At 33.5% G+C, this 18318-nt stretch overlaps 2 protein-coding genes across 6 annotated transcripts in view; one reads left to right on the top strand and one right to left on the bottom strand.

The window, feature by feature from the left end:
• LOC145937593 (uncharacterized) overlaps positions 1-18318 on the top strand; it is a 227773-nt gene that overhangs the window by 102820 nt on the left and 106635 nt on the right. The window contains exons 6-7 of the mRNA XM_083040737.1: positions 17899-18129; positions 18220-18261. The gene's annotated coding sequence lies outside the window, so the exon portion shown is untranslated. The remainder of the gene's footprint in view (positions 1-17898; positions 18130-18219; positions 18262-18318) is intronic.
• The window catches only part of Nrx-1 (neurexin 1), a 225470-nt gene that overhangs the window by 151652 nt on the left and 55500 nt on the right, over positions 1-18318 (bottom strand). The window lies entirely within an intron of this gene.

Genomic DNA, 18318 nt, shown 5'->3' with positions numbered 1-18318 from the left:
AAAATTTTACAATAAAAAAATCAGATTACATGCTGTCTTTCATTACAGTCGTTTTATTTGTAGCACTTATCTTCTGCTTTCTAATCAAAATTAGAATAATTTTTCAACTGAAATACTGTTAAAGCAAAATTAATGTAAAATTAAACGAAGAGATTGTTAGGTAATATGATTATTATTCTACTTCACAAACGAGAAACACGCCGTAATTATTGTTTATCTAATAATGAAGATTACTACGGAATAATTAAAGCGCACTATGTCTAACAAAACCCATTTAATATTGTTGGAGAAAAAGGGGGCGCAATTTAAATGCATTTATATATTGTACATATATTTAAATTTAAATCAACTGAAATCAAAATTGATATTATATATTTATATATCATCTTTCTCTATTTATATTAATATATATTATTTAAATTTTATATATAACTAGTTTTGCTATCTCTTCACCGATAAACCGTATCTTTCAATATGACTTAGATATGTATAACACAAGTATATATGGTATCAAATTTTATTATATGTCCATTTATGAATATGTCCAAACTTTATTACAAACATTGGCGCTCGATGCGATTGTAAATCGAAACAAACGTAAGAAGCATAAGAAGTATTTTGCTATGCGCATGTCGCTTATAGATGCCGTGTTCGTGAGAATAAAGGTAACCGCGCGAGAAGTCGGGGATTTGTCGCTTTATCGGAACTATAATTCGGACTATAATTCGGAACGATTTCCGCGGGACCGGCTGAAACAACCGAGAAACTCGTTCTCGATGCTTGCACTGCCGCCGTAAATGTCGCTTCGAGGAAATCGAGTTCACCCTGCTTAAATTGCCACACAAGTTCTGTTGTTTCGCGAATTCTGAAGAAAGAAATAACCGGCGTTTATGCAGGATATTCGTTAATATAGGTATGTGATTTATGTGTATAATCAAAGCTGCCCAATCGAATGTTAAGCATGCTTTATATAATGTACAATTGCGATAGGTTTACGATAAAACTCAATTTATATGTCGTGTATTTCGATATATACGTGTATATTCTGTTACATAATTAATATTGTGCAATATTCTGATCAAATTTTTCATATTAAACTCGTTTTTAAACGATCACTCTCTACAAAACTTGTGGAATAATTCTATTCAATATATAAATATTTGAAGAATATGCGTGCACATGTGCAAAATTTATATAAATACATTGATATTTATATCTAAATACATCTCGATGCATATTAAGTCTCTTATGGCTGTTGCAAGTCGATTCTTCTGGCGATAATTGACGTATTACGTTAATTAAAGAGACTGCGAGTTTCAGACTCATTAATGTTTCACATATCGCAAGCCACCAGGATGTAAACTAGGTCACGTTTAGTCGCGATGGACCTAAGACAGTGCCCTGTCCTGCTAAAACTTTCATATCGAGTGAGAGGATAGGCGATACCCAATGTTCTCTACGCTGATAACGTTTTAGCAGGCAAGATCGAGATCGTCTCTTTCATCGGAAAAGTTAATTTTGAGTTTACATCGTTATCACGCGCAGCATGAGAAAGTAGGGTAAAATCGGATGAAACTGGATATCCTGTTACATTTCATACACGTATTTAAAACCCATCGAATATTATATATCCAACTTTGCTCGTGAAAAAATATTTGAAAGTAATCGTAATTATTAAAGAAAAATAGGTTATCGTATTTTTAATGATGAAAATTTTAGTGAATAAAATTCTATTGGAATAATATTCTATTTGAAATTAATTGAAGGATATGAATTATATATATTTATTCCTCTTGCTGAAGTGTGTTAAATTAATTCATGGAAAGTATTTTCCACCTTTTTCAATTATAAATTTAGAAACTATAGATTTTTTTCAGTTTTTGCTAAGAAAAGTATAAAGAATCTATCATTAAAATTAAGGTTGCATCAACAATTAATAAAGTTATTTCTATTATTCTGTCAATCTATTATTACAACAATAGGTAAATAATTCTGATATCCTGTTATATATAAATATAATGCTTTTTATTTAACATTATATTACTAGAAAGATTGTTTATTTATTACATAGCAATTAATTTGCATTTATATAAAGACAAGAAATACAGAATCTGCTATCGAGAGCAATCATTGTAATGCTATTATTTCAATTGAAATATGGATTTGTTATATTTTTCAGTAAATTATACAAACATCTATTTTGATTTATCTAATTTCAATTATGTATAGAGTTATGTTCCAATAATCATGCTTCTATGATATCATGATTATATAATATCCTATCTTTATACATATATACATTTTATTATGAAACGTCTACTTGAATCCCTTTTAATACTTAAATAATTCCATTGGCCATTAAGATAACTATTATTACATAATGTTAAAGTGATCCGTTCTTGTATTTTCGATGTGTGTATGTACCTATGTATGGATTGGCAAATTCGCCAAGTCTAAAGTTTAGACTGAGAGTGGCAAACCACCAGAGAATTATGCTGCGTCACGTTCTCTCTCATAAATAATATTGTCCATATTATAACGTTGTAACTTTTTCGGTTCCCCGTGTATCCTTATACTACTAAGATATTCCTCTTAGGAAGCTGAATTTTGAACAGAACACTACTGATACTGTGGCATGAGATAAACAAGTTTAATAAAGAGCAGCGTTAAACGAAGTAGATGTGCTTTTTATTTAGTCTTGCTTTTTTCTTGTTGTTCGTAATCGGCGGTATTAACCTCGGACCAGCTGCAGGTAGATGCTACGGCGGCTTATTCTACTATTCTGTTTCAGCTGCGTCGCTTTTTCTTCGGCGCGCCGACTGCCACAGCCGGTGGCAATCGGACAGCAAAAGAAGTTAATTGAAAATAAGATAATGGCGGTAGAGAGCGTCGCGCTCGAAACGGAGATAATGTCGAGAAGGGACGCGACGGGCGAGGGTGAACTAAAATCCCTTAATTAAGTCAAGCTTCCTTGCACGTGCATCGCGCATAAAGAATTACACGCCAGAATTATTATTCGTCAAACAAAAGTATTAACATAATAAAATTGAGAGAAAAGTTTGCGAATCGTCTATGAACTGTCTTTGCATCTTTGCACCGATTGACTTAATACAAGTTGTCAAAAGTAATGTAAATTTGAAACCTCAAATAGATTGAGATTTAGATTTCAATACTTTTTCTGAACAAATAAAAATTCTTTTATTGCGAGAAATTTTGTTATTTTTTTCTTCTCAATTAAAAAGCTGTAGTTGAAAAACAATATATTAAAAACAATATTTGCATGGAAATGTCACAAGAAAAATATTTTGTAGTAGAAAGAAAGAAAGAAAGAAAGCTATAAATTTTATTTACTTTAATTTATTGGATGTGTTTTAATATATTTCAATTTTAATATTATTTCTTATTTTATTAATTTCGAATATTTGAATATTTTCTCCGAGAAAATTAGGAAACGTTTAAGTCTAAATTATTCTGTGTAAAGGTATTATGACACTTTTGCAGTTTTACTGTCGAAATTCTCATCTATACATCATTCATCACATTGAGTGTGAAAATCGAATTAAAATGTAAGATTACATAGCCGTTAATTAAAAGTAATACGACGAATTATGTTTAGTTATTGCAATTATTAAGCGCCGAGCACGAGATAATAGTAGAGCCGAGTGGAAGTACGGTAATAACAACGATAAGTTTCGATTTATAGTCTCCAGCACTATATGAATAACTTTACATAACATAAATATGGTAATCGCTGCCATAAAATTTCAATCGTGCGGTTATAGCAAGTTCGTCCGCCGCGAGTTTTCACTCGCAGCACCCACGAACTCGAGCACAAGCAGAGCACACGACGAATATAAAATACATGAAAGCAGGCGCAGCTTCCATTTTTTTTTCCAAAACAGGGAATGATAATAAATCTTTGGATTGTTGTTGATTTATTCCCATTGCCCCCCCCCCCCATCCCCTTCGAACAAATATTAAAATCAGGAAATATGTTGACAAATTTATTTTAAATTATAGCCACTTTTGACTCGACTTTCACGTACGTAAAAATGCATAGGCTTAATGAACGATTTGGCAATCCAAGTAAACGAGCGATTCTGTGTAAAAAATCTTCAATGATTTATTATATGCGTGTGTTTTGTAATAAATAATTTTTTAAACAAATGCAGAATATTTTCAACATTTCTCTCGTTATATCGTTAAATTTCAATCGCGATTTATTTCCGGCGAACCAGTTTTCACCTCTCGGGGCGAATTGCCTTCGCATGAATCGCCGGAAACGAATATAAAGCGCAGACATGGCCGTTTCTTTTTTTTGCAAAGAAGTCGAGTGGTACACCAGGGAAATCTACCGAGTAGTTATTAAAATTCCATCCGCGTCGTGATCGCGCAACGACGAAAACAATCTCGAACGCGGTGGATTTTTGCCACCAATTTTTCTCGCCGCCCGCTCGTCGACTCAAATTGGAATTTTCAGTTGAAAGGGGAGTATTATCGCAAATTATATCTGCTCCACCGTCCATAGCTAACTGTGATGCAAGAGGCATCGTTAAATTAAATGCAACGGACAAAGGTACTTATCATAATAGTCGCATAATGCCTTTTTTTTTATCTTACGATAAAAATTTTCTGTTCTAATCTAAAATCTATTTTCGAAAATTACTTTGTGGAATTATTTTTCAAATTAGAGATTTTTTTAATTTTATATATCTTTTAACTTTATCTATTATTAAAAACCATAATCATAAATAATTTCTGCAAATAGAAGCTTTACTTCCTCTTGGAAATATATTATACAGAATTAACTATAAATAAATTTATGATTTAATTTATAAGGTATCTCTATCTCAATTATAGCGAGATATATGAAAGAGAGCTTATCTTAGTCTCTCGTTTCTTTACATTTAACATATTACGTATTCATCTAGCATTTTGGAAATTCTTATCTACACCTTTCAGTTAGAATGCTTACGTTTATTATGTAGTCGTATGTCAGAGATGCCAAGAGCAATCAGAAATCTAAAATAATACTAATAGGATTAAAGCGCGAACATTACGGATTAAAAAATTGTATATATCTGGCAAAATTTTTGGACTCGTTCAGTTTGAACCGGTAAATATTCATAAGCCGACTATCTTGAACGAAATGGCGAATTTTACTGTTTCTGAGCAAATTCGGTCGTCGCGTGACTCTTCCTGGTACTACTATCCACTGACATCGCGAGAATCATGGCTTTTATTATTTTTCAACCGACGAAGTTTACTCGCAAATGCACGCCATGAAATTACAACTATTCTCGAAAAGACATCTCCGTCCAGCTTTGTTTGTAATTTCCCTAGAATGAGTCTCCGGAGAAATTTCTATTCCTCGTGTTATTTGAATGCTCTCGCAAATGAAAAGTGTCGTGCAATCTATTATTCAGAGACGAGCTTACGCGCTCTTCGAATTTTTTTTAATACACTGCGTTCTTTTTAATTTTTCATTTTTATCAATGTTCAACAAAGTTAAAGTAAGTGATTTTAACGCGTAAAAAAATTATTATTAAACTTTAATGTCTCATTTACATTACGTAATACAAAACTGTTTAATTTTAATTGTCTCGTTAGATTTAGCGTGTAACACTCGTATTCATAGAATTGTTTAATATCGCGTAAAAAAAATAAAACAAAAATAAAACCGGATATGCGTTTGATCGTTTTGTTAATATTGTACGAGAGAACGTCATTGCGATGTCAATAATGTTCGACTAACAGCAAATGGCAATCGCGGTGCGCATCTTCTCGATTTGTCGAAAACGGGTGTATTCGCGCATCGCCGAGAATTTATCCCGAAATTCCCGACCCCCCGATAAAACCGATTGGCCGCGCGCGGAATCTGGCCTCATAGCAATTCGCCTCTCGATATTAAACGCTTTAATATCGAGAAAAGATGTGGACGAGAGAGAAAAAAGGGCCACCGAGTGTTGTCCGGCGCACGAGTGTATGTATGGGTGTGTAAACCGCGGATGAAAGTGGATATATCCGCGGTTGTTCGACGAATAAACGCGATGCATTGTGCATCACATATATATATCGTCGTATATATATATATATATATATGTGCGTACGTATGTTTTCGAATGCGCGCGTGCTGGTAAATACATTCGATTTATTGGAGAACGCCGGCCAGGTAGAAGCGCCATACGTTTTTCGTACGATACCTAAAGCTTCTTTTTGCGCAGCTCTCGCATTTTGTTGTTGCACTTTTCACTACCTACTACTCGTCGTTTTGCCCAGTTCTATTTTTTATCTTCCTTTTTTGCGCGGCCATATACACCCCTCTGTCTCTTCCCCTCGGACTCTCGTTGTACACGTCGAGGTCGATATGTGTTCTCGGATAAACCTACACCCCGTTTGTACATATAGTAGAGAGAGTGCAACGTAGAGATATGCACACATACCCATGTCTATATTAATAAAAAAAACTCTTTCCTTGTTTCCTCTATTTCTTTTTCGAATTTTTCTCGAGCTTTCTTCATTAAATGCTTTTTTAATATTACTTTTGGTCTAGAAAAAATTTCAATTTAATATTGCCTTCAAAATAAAATATATTAAGCATACAAAAGTTTATCGATTAATATATCTTGTGACTTGTGATACGTGAATCGACGTGAATATCACAATAATCAAAATCAAATATAAAATAGTAAAAAATTTTATTAGTATTATTATATAATTTAATATTTATCATAATTTGATATAAAAACTTCTTTTGTATAATTTACGGACATTATTCGGCAATTTGATGTATCACAATTTATTAAAGATTTTTCATATTAAAAATGCTGCATATGCTGCTTGAAAAATAGCGATATCTATTAGAATTTGAAAGATTGGTAAAAATAATGATAATATATTAATTTAAAATTATAATTATATATGCTTGATGCTTTTAAATTAGCGCACTACGTACCATATTCTTATTCTATAACTTTATTACATTTCTATGAATATAATCTTTAAAATCATTTATGTTATGTGTAAAAATCAAGCCTAAAAATTTTGTTTCTTTAAAAATTGCATTTTCTACTTTTTGTTTTTTTTTTGTATTTTTTCTTTAATGCCTAAATCGTCTACTTTCTTTTAAATAAGAAAATGTAGCTAAACTGAATAGACATATATCATTCATGACAATTTCTTTTTAACTTTTTGCCATCTTTTCGTTAATGGCTAGTAATACATACCGTTACGCATTTTATTCGGGTTTTAACTATAACAAGTGTGATTAATATCTGACATCACTTGCGCAACTTAACAAGCATACCAGCGACGGCTTAAACAAAGAAGGAAGCATATCGTTTCACCGTTGTGCGAGTTTTCCTTTTTCCCCATCGCGGTTCCACGTCTTGAGAAAAGTCGGATGACAAAAAGAGAAGATGTAAATTAAGAAGGAGAAATAAGGAGAGAGAGAGAGAGAGAGAGAAGAAAATGAGAAATTCTCTTGATGGATGATCTTGGTAATTATTTGCGGACACATTTCCTTGCTCCTTTTCTCTTCGCAGGTGTACCAGCCGACGCGATCCTTTTTGTTCCTTTTAGTCCCGCTTGCTTCTTCTCTCTTCGCGGTTCTTTCTTTTATCGTCCCTTTCCTCCTGTCATTTCTGTCTTCTATGGCTGCGGTCAAGATGGATGAGGGAGCCATCCGCGTTTGTAACCACTAGCCCGTGTTTCCCGATAAAGAACAATCGACGAGCGTTCTTTCTCACTGTCGTCGGGGAAATTATCAGCTCCGGATCCTTTCTCTCAAAGCATTTTTGTCGCCAGCCAATCTCGACAGAGGAAGAAAAAAGGAAAGACCGAGGGAAACGATGTTTCTCTATTTCTTTCTTTCGCGGCTAATACGTCTTCCTTGAATCATAAATCGATGTTCCGTTTTACTAAAGTCGGAGAATTGAAATTTTCCTCATTTGTTTCTAATAATCATCGCGCGTCGTGATTTATTAAGGGAAAATATTTAACTCCAAATTAATGGAGAAAAAATCTATAGATAATCTGAATTTTAGAAACCTATGAGAAACGTATGCATGATAAACAAACGTGCATAGAAAATATATAAATCATAAAGATTTCCTAGTGGAAGAATTCCTAGTGATATTTGCGAGGCAGACAGCTTGACAGTTTTCCGTCCATGCAGTTTTCCCTCACGAGATAATTCTGTTTGCCGAGACTTTGTTGTCGATATTTATCAAGTTTATCGAAGTTTGATGTAATTAAGGGAATAGCAGAGGGTCGGACGAGTGCGTCATCTAAAATCTCGTCGAGTGTCAACGGCCGCTGCGACGTAGTTTAAATGGACTTTGCATGCTCCTTCTAAAGCAGTAAACAGCTACAGTTTGCCTTTCGTCTATTTTGCGTCGCCTATTGGATGCTGCGCGCGAACAAGTGATATTTTTCTTGCAACCTCTTGCTAATTGTGCTCCGAGCTAAACAATTGCCGGCACAACTCGTTAGCGTTGCTTAATTACACACTCCGCGATTAGAAGTTGGATAATTTCACTGTAATTACAAAATCTGCTGTCTCGCAGATTCTCTCGCAATCCGTCAGGTATACAGTTACGGTTGATTTTACTGCATGAACTTAGATCTCTAAATCTTACGCAGCTCGTGAATTCAATTGCAAGTGCAAATCGCACGTTGCTTTCGGGGTTATTCATTAATTATCTGACATTGTAAATCACGACGATGAAATTGCAGGGATTGCAAGGTTTGGGAGTCAAATTAACAATTTATAAATGTTAGATTAATTAATTAGCATTGTAAATATTGGATACACCGGATGCAAGTTATTGCGTCGCGTATTTTGTTCGATGTATGAAAACTATATGGCACGTTGACATTTATTCATGCTATTAATTATCATACGTTGTATGCATCGGCTTTCAGAGTTAGGCGCAGTTCATGTTTTGTATTTTTAATACAACAAAATGGGCGCAGCCAATCTAATTACGAAATTATTATTTGAAATTCGGTTACGTGTCATCGAATTTTATATTAAATGCAATAATATGTGTGAACGGAGAAATAATGTGAATTGTATTGTGAGTATATATTTGTAACAAGTGTTCGACATTTAATACAATCGATGATGTTGGCAAAAACGAATCTATAGAGAATTGTTTTTAACTGCCTGATTGTCAACTCGCACACAAACCGATAACTCTCGTTTTTATTCCGAAATATTTCTTGAATAGATAAATTTCGAATATTAAATTATGTTTACAAATTTTATAGAATTACAAAAATGTGAATTTTCACGGTAAAAAGAATCTCTACTGAAAAATTGTTCTATTTTTATAATAAAATACTTAAAAAATTTTTTAATAATTCGGGGACGACAGTTAAAATTCTTTCTTTTCTGCGCAATTCTGAAGATACAGAAATTGAAAAATTTAAGCTTATTGATTTTTAAGAAAAATGGCCATTGTACGTGCATGTCGAAGTTTTCCCAGTCACAATGTGATATTTTATTGATACGCTATTTCCGTAGAAATGCATGCATATATTCGTACTATATCGGTTAGATAGATCGATAGCATCTGGACCGCTGCATATTTTATCTAGCGACTGCTATGCCGATGCTTGCATGCGGTGGATTACTTAAGTCGTATGCATCTTCGAAACTTTACGATTCTGCGCACATCCCTTTTTCCGAACGTGCATCTTCGTCGCATAGTGTCGTTTAGACAGGAAAAATCTAAACTTTTTTTAAATTTATCCAGAAAATACATATTTTCTTTTTACGTAATTTTTCGCAAATTGCTAACTAGTATTATAATATAGATATTATTATGATAAGAATATCGAATAATCGAAGCATTTATCTATATGAATATAAACATAAGAATGCTTATATATATATATATATATATATATATAAGAAATTACAATCCAGTTTCAATTTCTCGCATGATGTCGTCTGTTACAAATGATTTATTCGGACCGTTGGAATGCTCGAAATTATATGTAGAAAATTCACGCGAATGACTATCGTGAGAAAGAAATTCGACAACTTCCGTGAAACTCTTGCGATTTGTTATAACTGCGGGATACGAAATTGCTGCCGCGCCGCGGTTATTATGAACTTTCGCGTGACACGAACGTTTTCCCGAAACGCGGAGAAGGAAGAGAGGAATGTATGTGTGGTCGGGTATAGAAGTTCTTGCATGCACATGCCAGATTGCTACACATAACACGCGGTAAGGACCGTGAAACGTGATCGTCCGACCGCAGTGTACTATCGACAACGAAGTTGTTCTCGCGTATTTGTAACCGTGCATCCCTATCACGTCTGTTTCACGCAATGCACATTGTTCATTTCCGTCAATGTTCTTTCCGTTCGATCGATTGCATCAACAATTGATCGTGTAATAAGAAATTTATCGCAGATAGAAGAGAACAAAAATATATTTTGCCTCGTTATATATGTATATAAAAGTTCTTTTTTTTTTTAATTTTATGTTATTTTATTCAGTCTCGATATATTTATTTAAAATCTGAATTGAAAAAAGAATATCAAAGAAAAATATATTTATATTTACATAAAAAATATATTGAGGAAAAATAAACCGTTACTCTTGCAATAATATATTTTTGGTTTAAGTTTCGATATAATTATATTTATGCATGCGAGTGTTTTCTCTGCAATTTTTTTAAGCATATAAATATAATTAATTAGAGAAAATACAATTTCTTCTGTAATTTTCGATTAACATTTTTCTTACGTTTACATTCAAAGCGCTAGGGTCTCGAGAAACACTAAATTGAGAACATTCTTGAAGTAATTGCAGAAATAATGCGCGCTGAAGGCGAAAGGGTAATTGCTCGGAAAAAATTTAATTCCCTAATGATATCACCCGTATACATATTTTTGCCAAATTAGCAGCAGTCGACTCATTTTCGCTGAATTCACTATCTTCACTCATCATTCAACTCTTGCGTCATGCAACGCGACGGAAATGCAATTTTGCGCATGCACAAAATTGAATTTGCAATATTTAACATTTTTCACATTCGACCACGTCAAGAAATGAATGTGCGAGAAATTATTCAGATCTTCTCTCTTACTCTCTCCCTCTCGTCCTCTCTTTCTCTCATCCCTCGCCGAACATCTCGCGTATGCGCGACGAGCACGTATAGAAATTGATCCGACAGTGACATATGGCTGCGCCAGGGATAATAAGGAACGACGAGTAACGAGGACGGGGTCGTTATCGCGAGATCCGCAGACAGGATCCTGCTTAGGTGGGCCGCTTCTCCTCGCTCGTTTATCTTACGCTGGTGGCTGTCCTGCGGATCGTCTGGCGGGAGATCGAAAATTTGCGTCCCGCCTGGCCCGAAATTTCCCGCTCGTACGAGAAATTGGTCCAATTAAATGGCAATATAATTGACAGTGACTCGATTACGCGGGAATAGCTGAAGCTGGAAACGAACGGGAAGACGGGCGACAAGGACGAAGGGGAAAGAGGGATGCGGATTATGAAACTGCTGGCGGAAATACGGCGTCTTCAGCATGACGCGTAACGAATTGCAACGGAGACACGTGTGGTTCCTGTCAAATTTAATATATACATCCGTGTTCGTAGCACTGCCTTGGTCGCTGTATCACGAGATCGATCGATCGAGATAGCAAAGTCGTTTCCTCATACTGAGAAATCAGATCGCATAATTATCGTTACTTGAATTTTTCAAGTAAAAGCAATTGTTGAATAAACTGATAAACGTGTTTTGTGACCAATTAAAAATTAATTTGTAAAAAAATGTTACATTCTTATGATTGTCGTTTTACGTATCTCGAAACTCCTCAATTTTGCTATTTATTAAATATCACTAATATTCGAGCATCTTGTCTCCAAATACAATAGCTCCTTGAGCTTTGTCTTGTAAAGCAGAGCTCAACCGCATGCAATCTCTATGTTGTGCATAGAGAAATAATAAATTTCGTAGCGCTATTAAAGTGGCTTATAAGATAGCTACGTCGCTCTTTATATACACAAGAATCCGTAGATTTGTCCATTTACGATCTCGAGTTTGTTATTTCTTCTGGCTCCGCCGCAAGGAATTGTGGAAACGTGGCTAAGATCGGAAGTAATGAAGATTCAGATGCTGTAACAACATTCGTGCGCACAACGGATCCGTTACGTGCTTGCAGCATTTATTGAGTTTATTCTCTCCTTCCTCTCCTTCTCTTTCTCTCATGTATATACAGTAAACAAGTCCGATACTCTCATTTTAAAGCCAACGAAATTCTAAAAGACTCTCCATTGAAGCTTATTTCCAAAGTAGCAGTGATCTTTTTATAAAGGGATGAATTGTATTCTCTTCCTCGTATTATATATAGAATGAAATGTTATAGTATTTCTTTACCAGATTTAACTTTGTTAAATAAATTTAATAGAAGCTATTTTTATAAAAAATATTTAGTGGGTATTACTTGTACATTTTATTATTATTTTATTTTTATTATAATTTTCTTCTTCACACATTCGTGTATATGTTATATTTAATACTTTTAAATCAGCTATGTTTAGATGTTACTTTAGATGTAGTATAATTATTGAAAAAGTATTGCTATTTTCAGTAATTAATATAATTTTTTTTAATAAAAAATAAAATGTTTACATATAGCAAGATCCAAGTGAGTTCAAAGAGGCTTTAGATGAACGCTTTATAAGCCTATATATTTCATCATATATAATATTCATACGCGATACACAATATTAATATGTTTATATAATAGCAATGATATTCAATATCCGAAGCAAAATTATACGCGATATAATCGATATATATATTATTGGATATGCAATATACAAGAGACAATAATAATCAAATAAAATTTTATGTCAATATATTATAATTACATTATCGATCTCTCTGTCGAATCTATTTTTCGAAAAAGAAAAACACAAGAAAAATGAAAACTACGGTATCACTAAACAGATCAATAGACATTGGACTTTTATGTTATATATTTGAATCTTTGTCTTTCTACTGCAGCAATTGGTAGTTTGCTTAAATATAATTCCTCCCCGAGAATGTGATAAAAACTTCATCTGATAATAAGATATTCCTGTATAATATCGATGTACACAATTATCTTTTAAGCAGAGATTTGCAATGATAAAAAAAATTATAAATATTATATAATACTATCAATAATAATTTTGAATTATATGTGTAATCTATAAATACATGTCGATATCAGTAATAAACATAATAATATGATATTGTAATATAATATTTAATAAAATATATCTTCCTCGTTTTCTTATTTTACAAAGATCAAGAAAAGCAAAATGTAAAAAGAAAAAAAATGACATTACGCGCAGCTGTCTAGTTTGACTGTCATTCGTGGATCAGTCGCGCGATGTTCCATAAAATCGCGTCGAATGTGCGCCCACGATGATCCCGCATGTACGCATTTGCATGAGGAATATAAGAAAGCGGGGCAACAATTCGCGGAGTCGCGATATTGCAGGAATATTGGAAGACCGCCGCGCCGGTACACACGAGAGAAGTCAGGTGGAATACATACATATATCCCCGCGATTCCCGCCCTGGCGAATAAAAGAAGATTGTGAAGGGAGGAACGTGGTTGCATGCACGCGTTTACTTTTGAAATCGAGGCGCGGCGTGCGTGAAAATCGAAGCGTGAAAAGTGTCGGCAATTGGAGCGGAAACGAAGAGAGAGTATGATAATATTCCCGCAATATATAAAACGAGAGAGCTATATTCCGAACACGATCCACGTTAATTCGATTTTTTTGTAATAGTTTTATGTCTCGTAACAGTACCGTGTGAAATCGAGGATAAATAAACAATGATGAAAAAAAAGAAAAATAAGAAACTTGCTGCGCGAAATATAAAAATATTTTTGATAATTGATTTTATTAATGGTGATTGCGTTATACGACGGAAAAAAAATTAATAAGAAAATGAAAAAAGCGAATAATATATGACATTATGTCGTTTATATATTTTTAATATATTTGACGCAAGATACCTTTATTTACAAATGATATAAATTTAAAAAAAAATTAGTAAGAAAAGACTTTACATGTTTGAATCTTGGAAGAAAGTTAGGAGTAATGATTTAAAACTATTTCAGCTTTTAGAGCTTGTAGTTGTAAATTTCATATTTTTTAAATGGAATTATTAAATTTCGGAATATTACATTTTTATTTAAAATCTAAGATAAAATAATTTGTTATACGTTTTCGATTAATATTGTAATTGCTTTTGTAGCGAAATTTGATCATATCTCAATGATAGCTTATCGATTTGCATGGCGTGCAAACACGCAGCAAATACGCTCTGTGAATGCTTTAATATAAGCAAATCTGGATACACAACGCTGTAGAGACTGACATACCTTCAAAGATTCGCGTTTTCCTTCTCTCGACTTATTTGCTTCCCAGTCGAAGTACTCGATTATCTGTAGCCGGATAGTCGTTCAACGAGGGTCGTAAGGGGCATAAAACGGTATTACCTTCCGGGAAATCTGCGATAAAACGGGCAAAAAGAAGAAAGGACCGACAGGGAGCGAGTAAGCTAGCGAAGGGTGAAGCAGGAAGAGGGCGGGATGAAAGTAATTTCCGGGTTGAAAGAAGCCGACTTCAGAGTAAAAACATAATCAGAGGGATGGTCTTAAGTCTTTTAGAGAGAGACAGATTGATGGATTATATGTCCAATAAATCAAATTCCTAGCATATTCGTCGCATATTAGCATTGCGAAATGTACAAACGAATCTATATTTATTAATTTAATCCGGGATTATATTTTTACAAGATAACGATAATACAAACATACAAAGTACAGTTGAAATTATACTATTTTAATATTATTATATGTGTTTTAAAATATTTATTCCTATGTTGAATATATTAGAGAGAGAAAGAGAGAGATAAAGTTTTAAATCTGTTTATTCTAAAAATGACAATTTGCATAAGATGGTAATATATGTGTAGACTACATCTACTCCCTTTGTAGATTGTACGCAAGTTAAATGTCTCAGCGGTTAGGTTTAATGGGTGCTAGAGCATTCGTTGTTCACAAAACAACAAGACATGTTCCGACGCAACACTTCTGCCTGTCAGTGGCAGACAGCCTCACACATTTCAACAGGGGCATCCTAAACTAACACCAACAATCGCTTATATTATTATGCTGTACGTGATGCATCTTTGACTCGTACGATCACTCGCCGTAGATTATGTGCTTCCCGATCAGTTATTTTAATAGCTACAGGCTCGCTCAAAAGATTCAAAAATAGTATTATTTAAATATTTTTTATATACTCTTAATCATATTTTATATTTATACAGTGTATTTATTATTGATTCATTAATTTTATCAAACTGCAAAGATTCGTCAAATAAAATTGAACTACTAATAATAATTTTAATGATAATAAAAAATTGTATTAATCAAGATAGAAATAATATATTATTTATAAATATATTAATTACTATTCAATTATATTTACTATTTTTTAATAAATTTATTTAAAGGATTTGATAGAAAAATTGACTAATACTCTTTACGCATCAAAATCTATTAATTGACAAGTACTGGGATCCTTCTTTCAGCGCGCTCAATTGTTCTGTCCGAATGCATAATATAAAATTTACATTTAGTTGGACTATATGCAGCGTTAAAACATACGACTTGGCACCATTTCTAAACAATATTCGGCGTGCACCTCGCGATGCAATGTTAGCACGGTCCACTCGAAGGCATTCGTTATAATTAGCGTCATGAGCACACCTCGTTGTCCACAAACCGCAGCGCGCGAATTACTCTAATGTCTCAGCCGAAATCGTACATACATCTGTGTTGCATAATGTCGACGTTGCACAGAAATGCAAAATCGACTGCAGCAACAATGATATAATTCAAACGCGTGTTGCGCATGGTCATCAAAAAGTTAATAATCGTAAAATCTATTGCTGTTGGAAATTCGAAATACCCTGGGAATAATGGCAAATTTATTTCCTATTAATGTCCAATTAATATTATCGAAAACTAGCAATCTTGAGAGAGAAAGAGAAACTACGAGGTCATTTATAGAGAAAAATATAAAAAATGTACTTATATTTTTCACGTTTTATATATTTATTATATGTTTATCTCTCTCTCGACAATTTCAATTGAAATACATTTGGTTGTTATATCGGTTGTATCGTTTAATTGGATACTATCGTGACCGCTATGATTCGATAGACCACCATATTAATACTGTAGACTAAATTGTGCACATTATTTAGAGGAAAATTATAATCAACATCAATTCTATTAAGCTCTGAAAGATCGTATATATCATCGCCCTAATACTAAAATATATCTAATAAGTTTGGTGCAATAGTGATACGTACGATAAAAAAATTGTGATATTATTTATAATATTAAGTAAATATTAATAATAATAAATAATGATAATAAAACAATAATAAACGATAATACTAAATAAAATAATTGATTTTTTTTAAAAAGCATACATTTTTATAAAAGAAATATAACATAAATCTTCATTCTTGTTGTGTCACACGTGTATGATATTCCATATTGACATAATAATAGAAACGTATTTATAAAAAATTAATAATAAATAGCGCGTAAGTATATTGTCGTATATTTCTGATGGAATTGCTTTACGGAGTCGACGAAATAAACAACGAACGAGACAACGAGAGAAAAGCTCTATATATGGCGAACGCTGCGCAAGACACGAAAACATGAAAGAAAAGGTAAAAAGGATAAGGAACGCGCAGTCTGGATATGAAATATGCGCGAGAAGTCCGAGCAAACACGATCGCAAAGCTCCCAGCCTTTCGCCAAGGTTCTCCATCTTTCCTCCACCTGCCCTTCTTCCATCTAGGCGCGCCCTATGCAAGATTCTGCCTCGTGGAAATGATGGCAGCTCGTTTGCCCGTGGAAACGGCAATTCTTTTCGGTCACGAGAGCTTCCCTTCTGACCTCCGTAAGGCGTAAGCTCGCGGACAAGCAGCTTCACGTTCAATATCATCTTTCCATCTCTTCGTGCAATCTCATACCGTCGACCGGCAATTTCAAAGTCTAACCCCTTAAGCTGCGGCATACATTCGCTCGGCAAATTGCCATCAACATTTTATACGTGAAACATGACTATACAGATTGTCTCGTCTAGAGCCAGCGAATATGCAATTACTACCAACGTTTAAAAGCGGCTAATCTTGTTTCCTTCCTTCTTTTTAGAAAATGAGATTACCCAGATGCACGCGAAAAAGTGAAATCAATCTTCTCTTGACGATAAGAATATCTATTCGTTGTTTGTTATATCCCCATAGAAGAATATCATTCATTTTTATATATTTTTTATTAAATCTCCAGAATTTAATCTTGAATTATATCTTTATTAGAAGTAAAGTTTTCATTTAAAATTAATCGATATATTGAACTTAAGTCTTTTACATTATTTATTCATACTAGAACAACAGAAGCGCGCGCTACGCTTGCGCCATTCTTCGATTTTATGTTAAAAAGAATATTAAAAAAAGAAATAATATAAAGTTTGTTTAAACTTGATTAATATTTTTTCACAGAAATTAACTGATTAAAGCGTTAATTTGCTAATTAAATTTTAAAATAATATGTTATAAAAATTAAAATAGTAATATGTTGTAAATAATATATTATAATACCTTATTTTCGATTAATATTTTTTGACAGTTATCAGCTGATTTCTGTCAAAAAATATTAATAAAGCGAAAATTTGCTAATTAAATAATCTAGCTTACATATTTATATTTATATTGTATATGTTATAATGCGAAATAATAAGATTATTCTAATATATGTATGTATTTTATTTGTTACAGGTAGCATTGCGATACACAGTGCGATTCATGCGTCTTGTCGGGAGTGCCGTATAAAGTGTCGCGCGTCAGGAGTGCCGTGTAAAGTTTTGCGCGTCGGGAGTGCCGTGTAAAGTATTGGACAATCGTAATTATTCGTGTTTTCGCGAGTGTCTACGAAGGAGCAATGACGATCGACCAAGAGAGGAGGAGGAGGCCCGGGGAGGCATCGGGCGACATCGGGGCAACTGTGAGGTATGCAAAATAAAAACTGCATTTTTTCTAAACTGCATTGTTCGACACACACACATATGTATATACATAATTTAAATATTTTGTTTTCAGATCAGTGTGCTGTGTACTACAACTTCGCTATTCTACGTATCGGTGAGTGAGAAATTGTTTATGTTATAACATTTTTATATTGATTTTAGATTGAATCTT

The sequence above is a fragment of the Prenolepis imparis genome, unplaced genomic scaffold (genome assembly GCF_030444845.1).
Source record: "Prenolepis imparis isolate NDT839.2.m4 unplaced genomic scaffold, iyPreImpa1.0 SCAF_6, whole genome shotgun sequence".
Taxonomy (NCBI): domain Eukaryota; kingdom Metazoa; phylum Arthropoda; class Insecta; order Hymenoptera; family Formicidae; genus Prenolepis; species Prenolepis imparis.
This window is presented reverse-complemented; position numbering and strand designations above follow the sequence as displayed.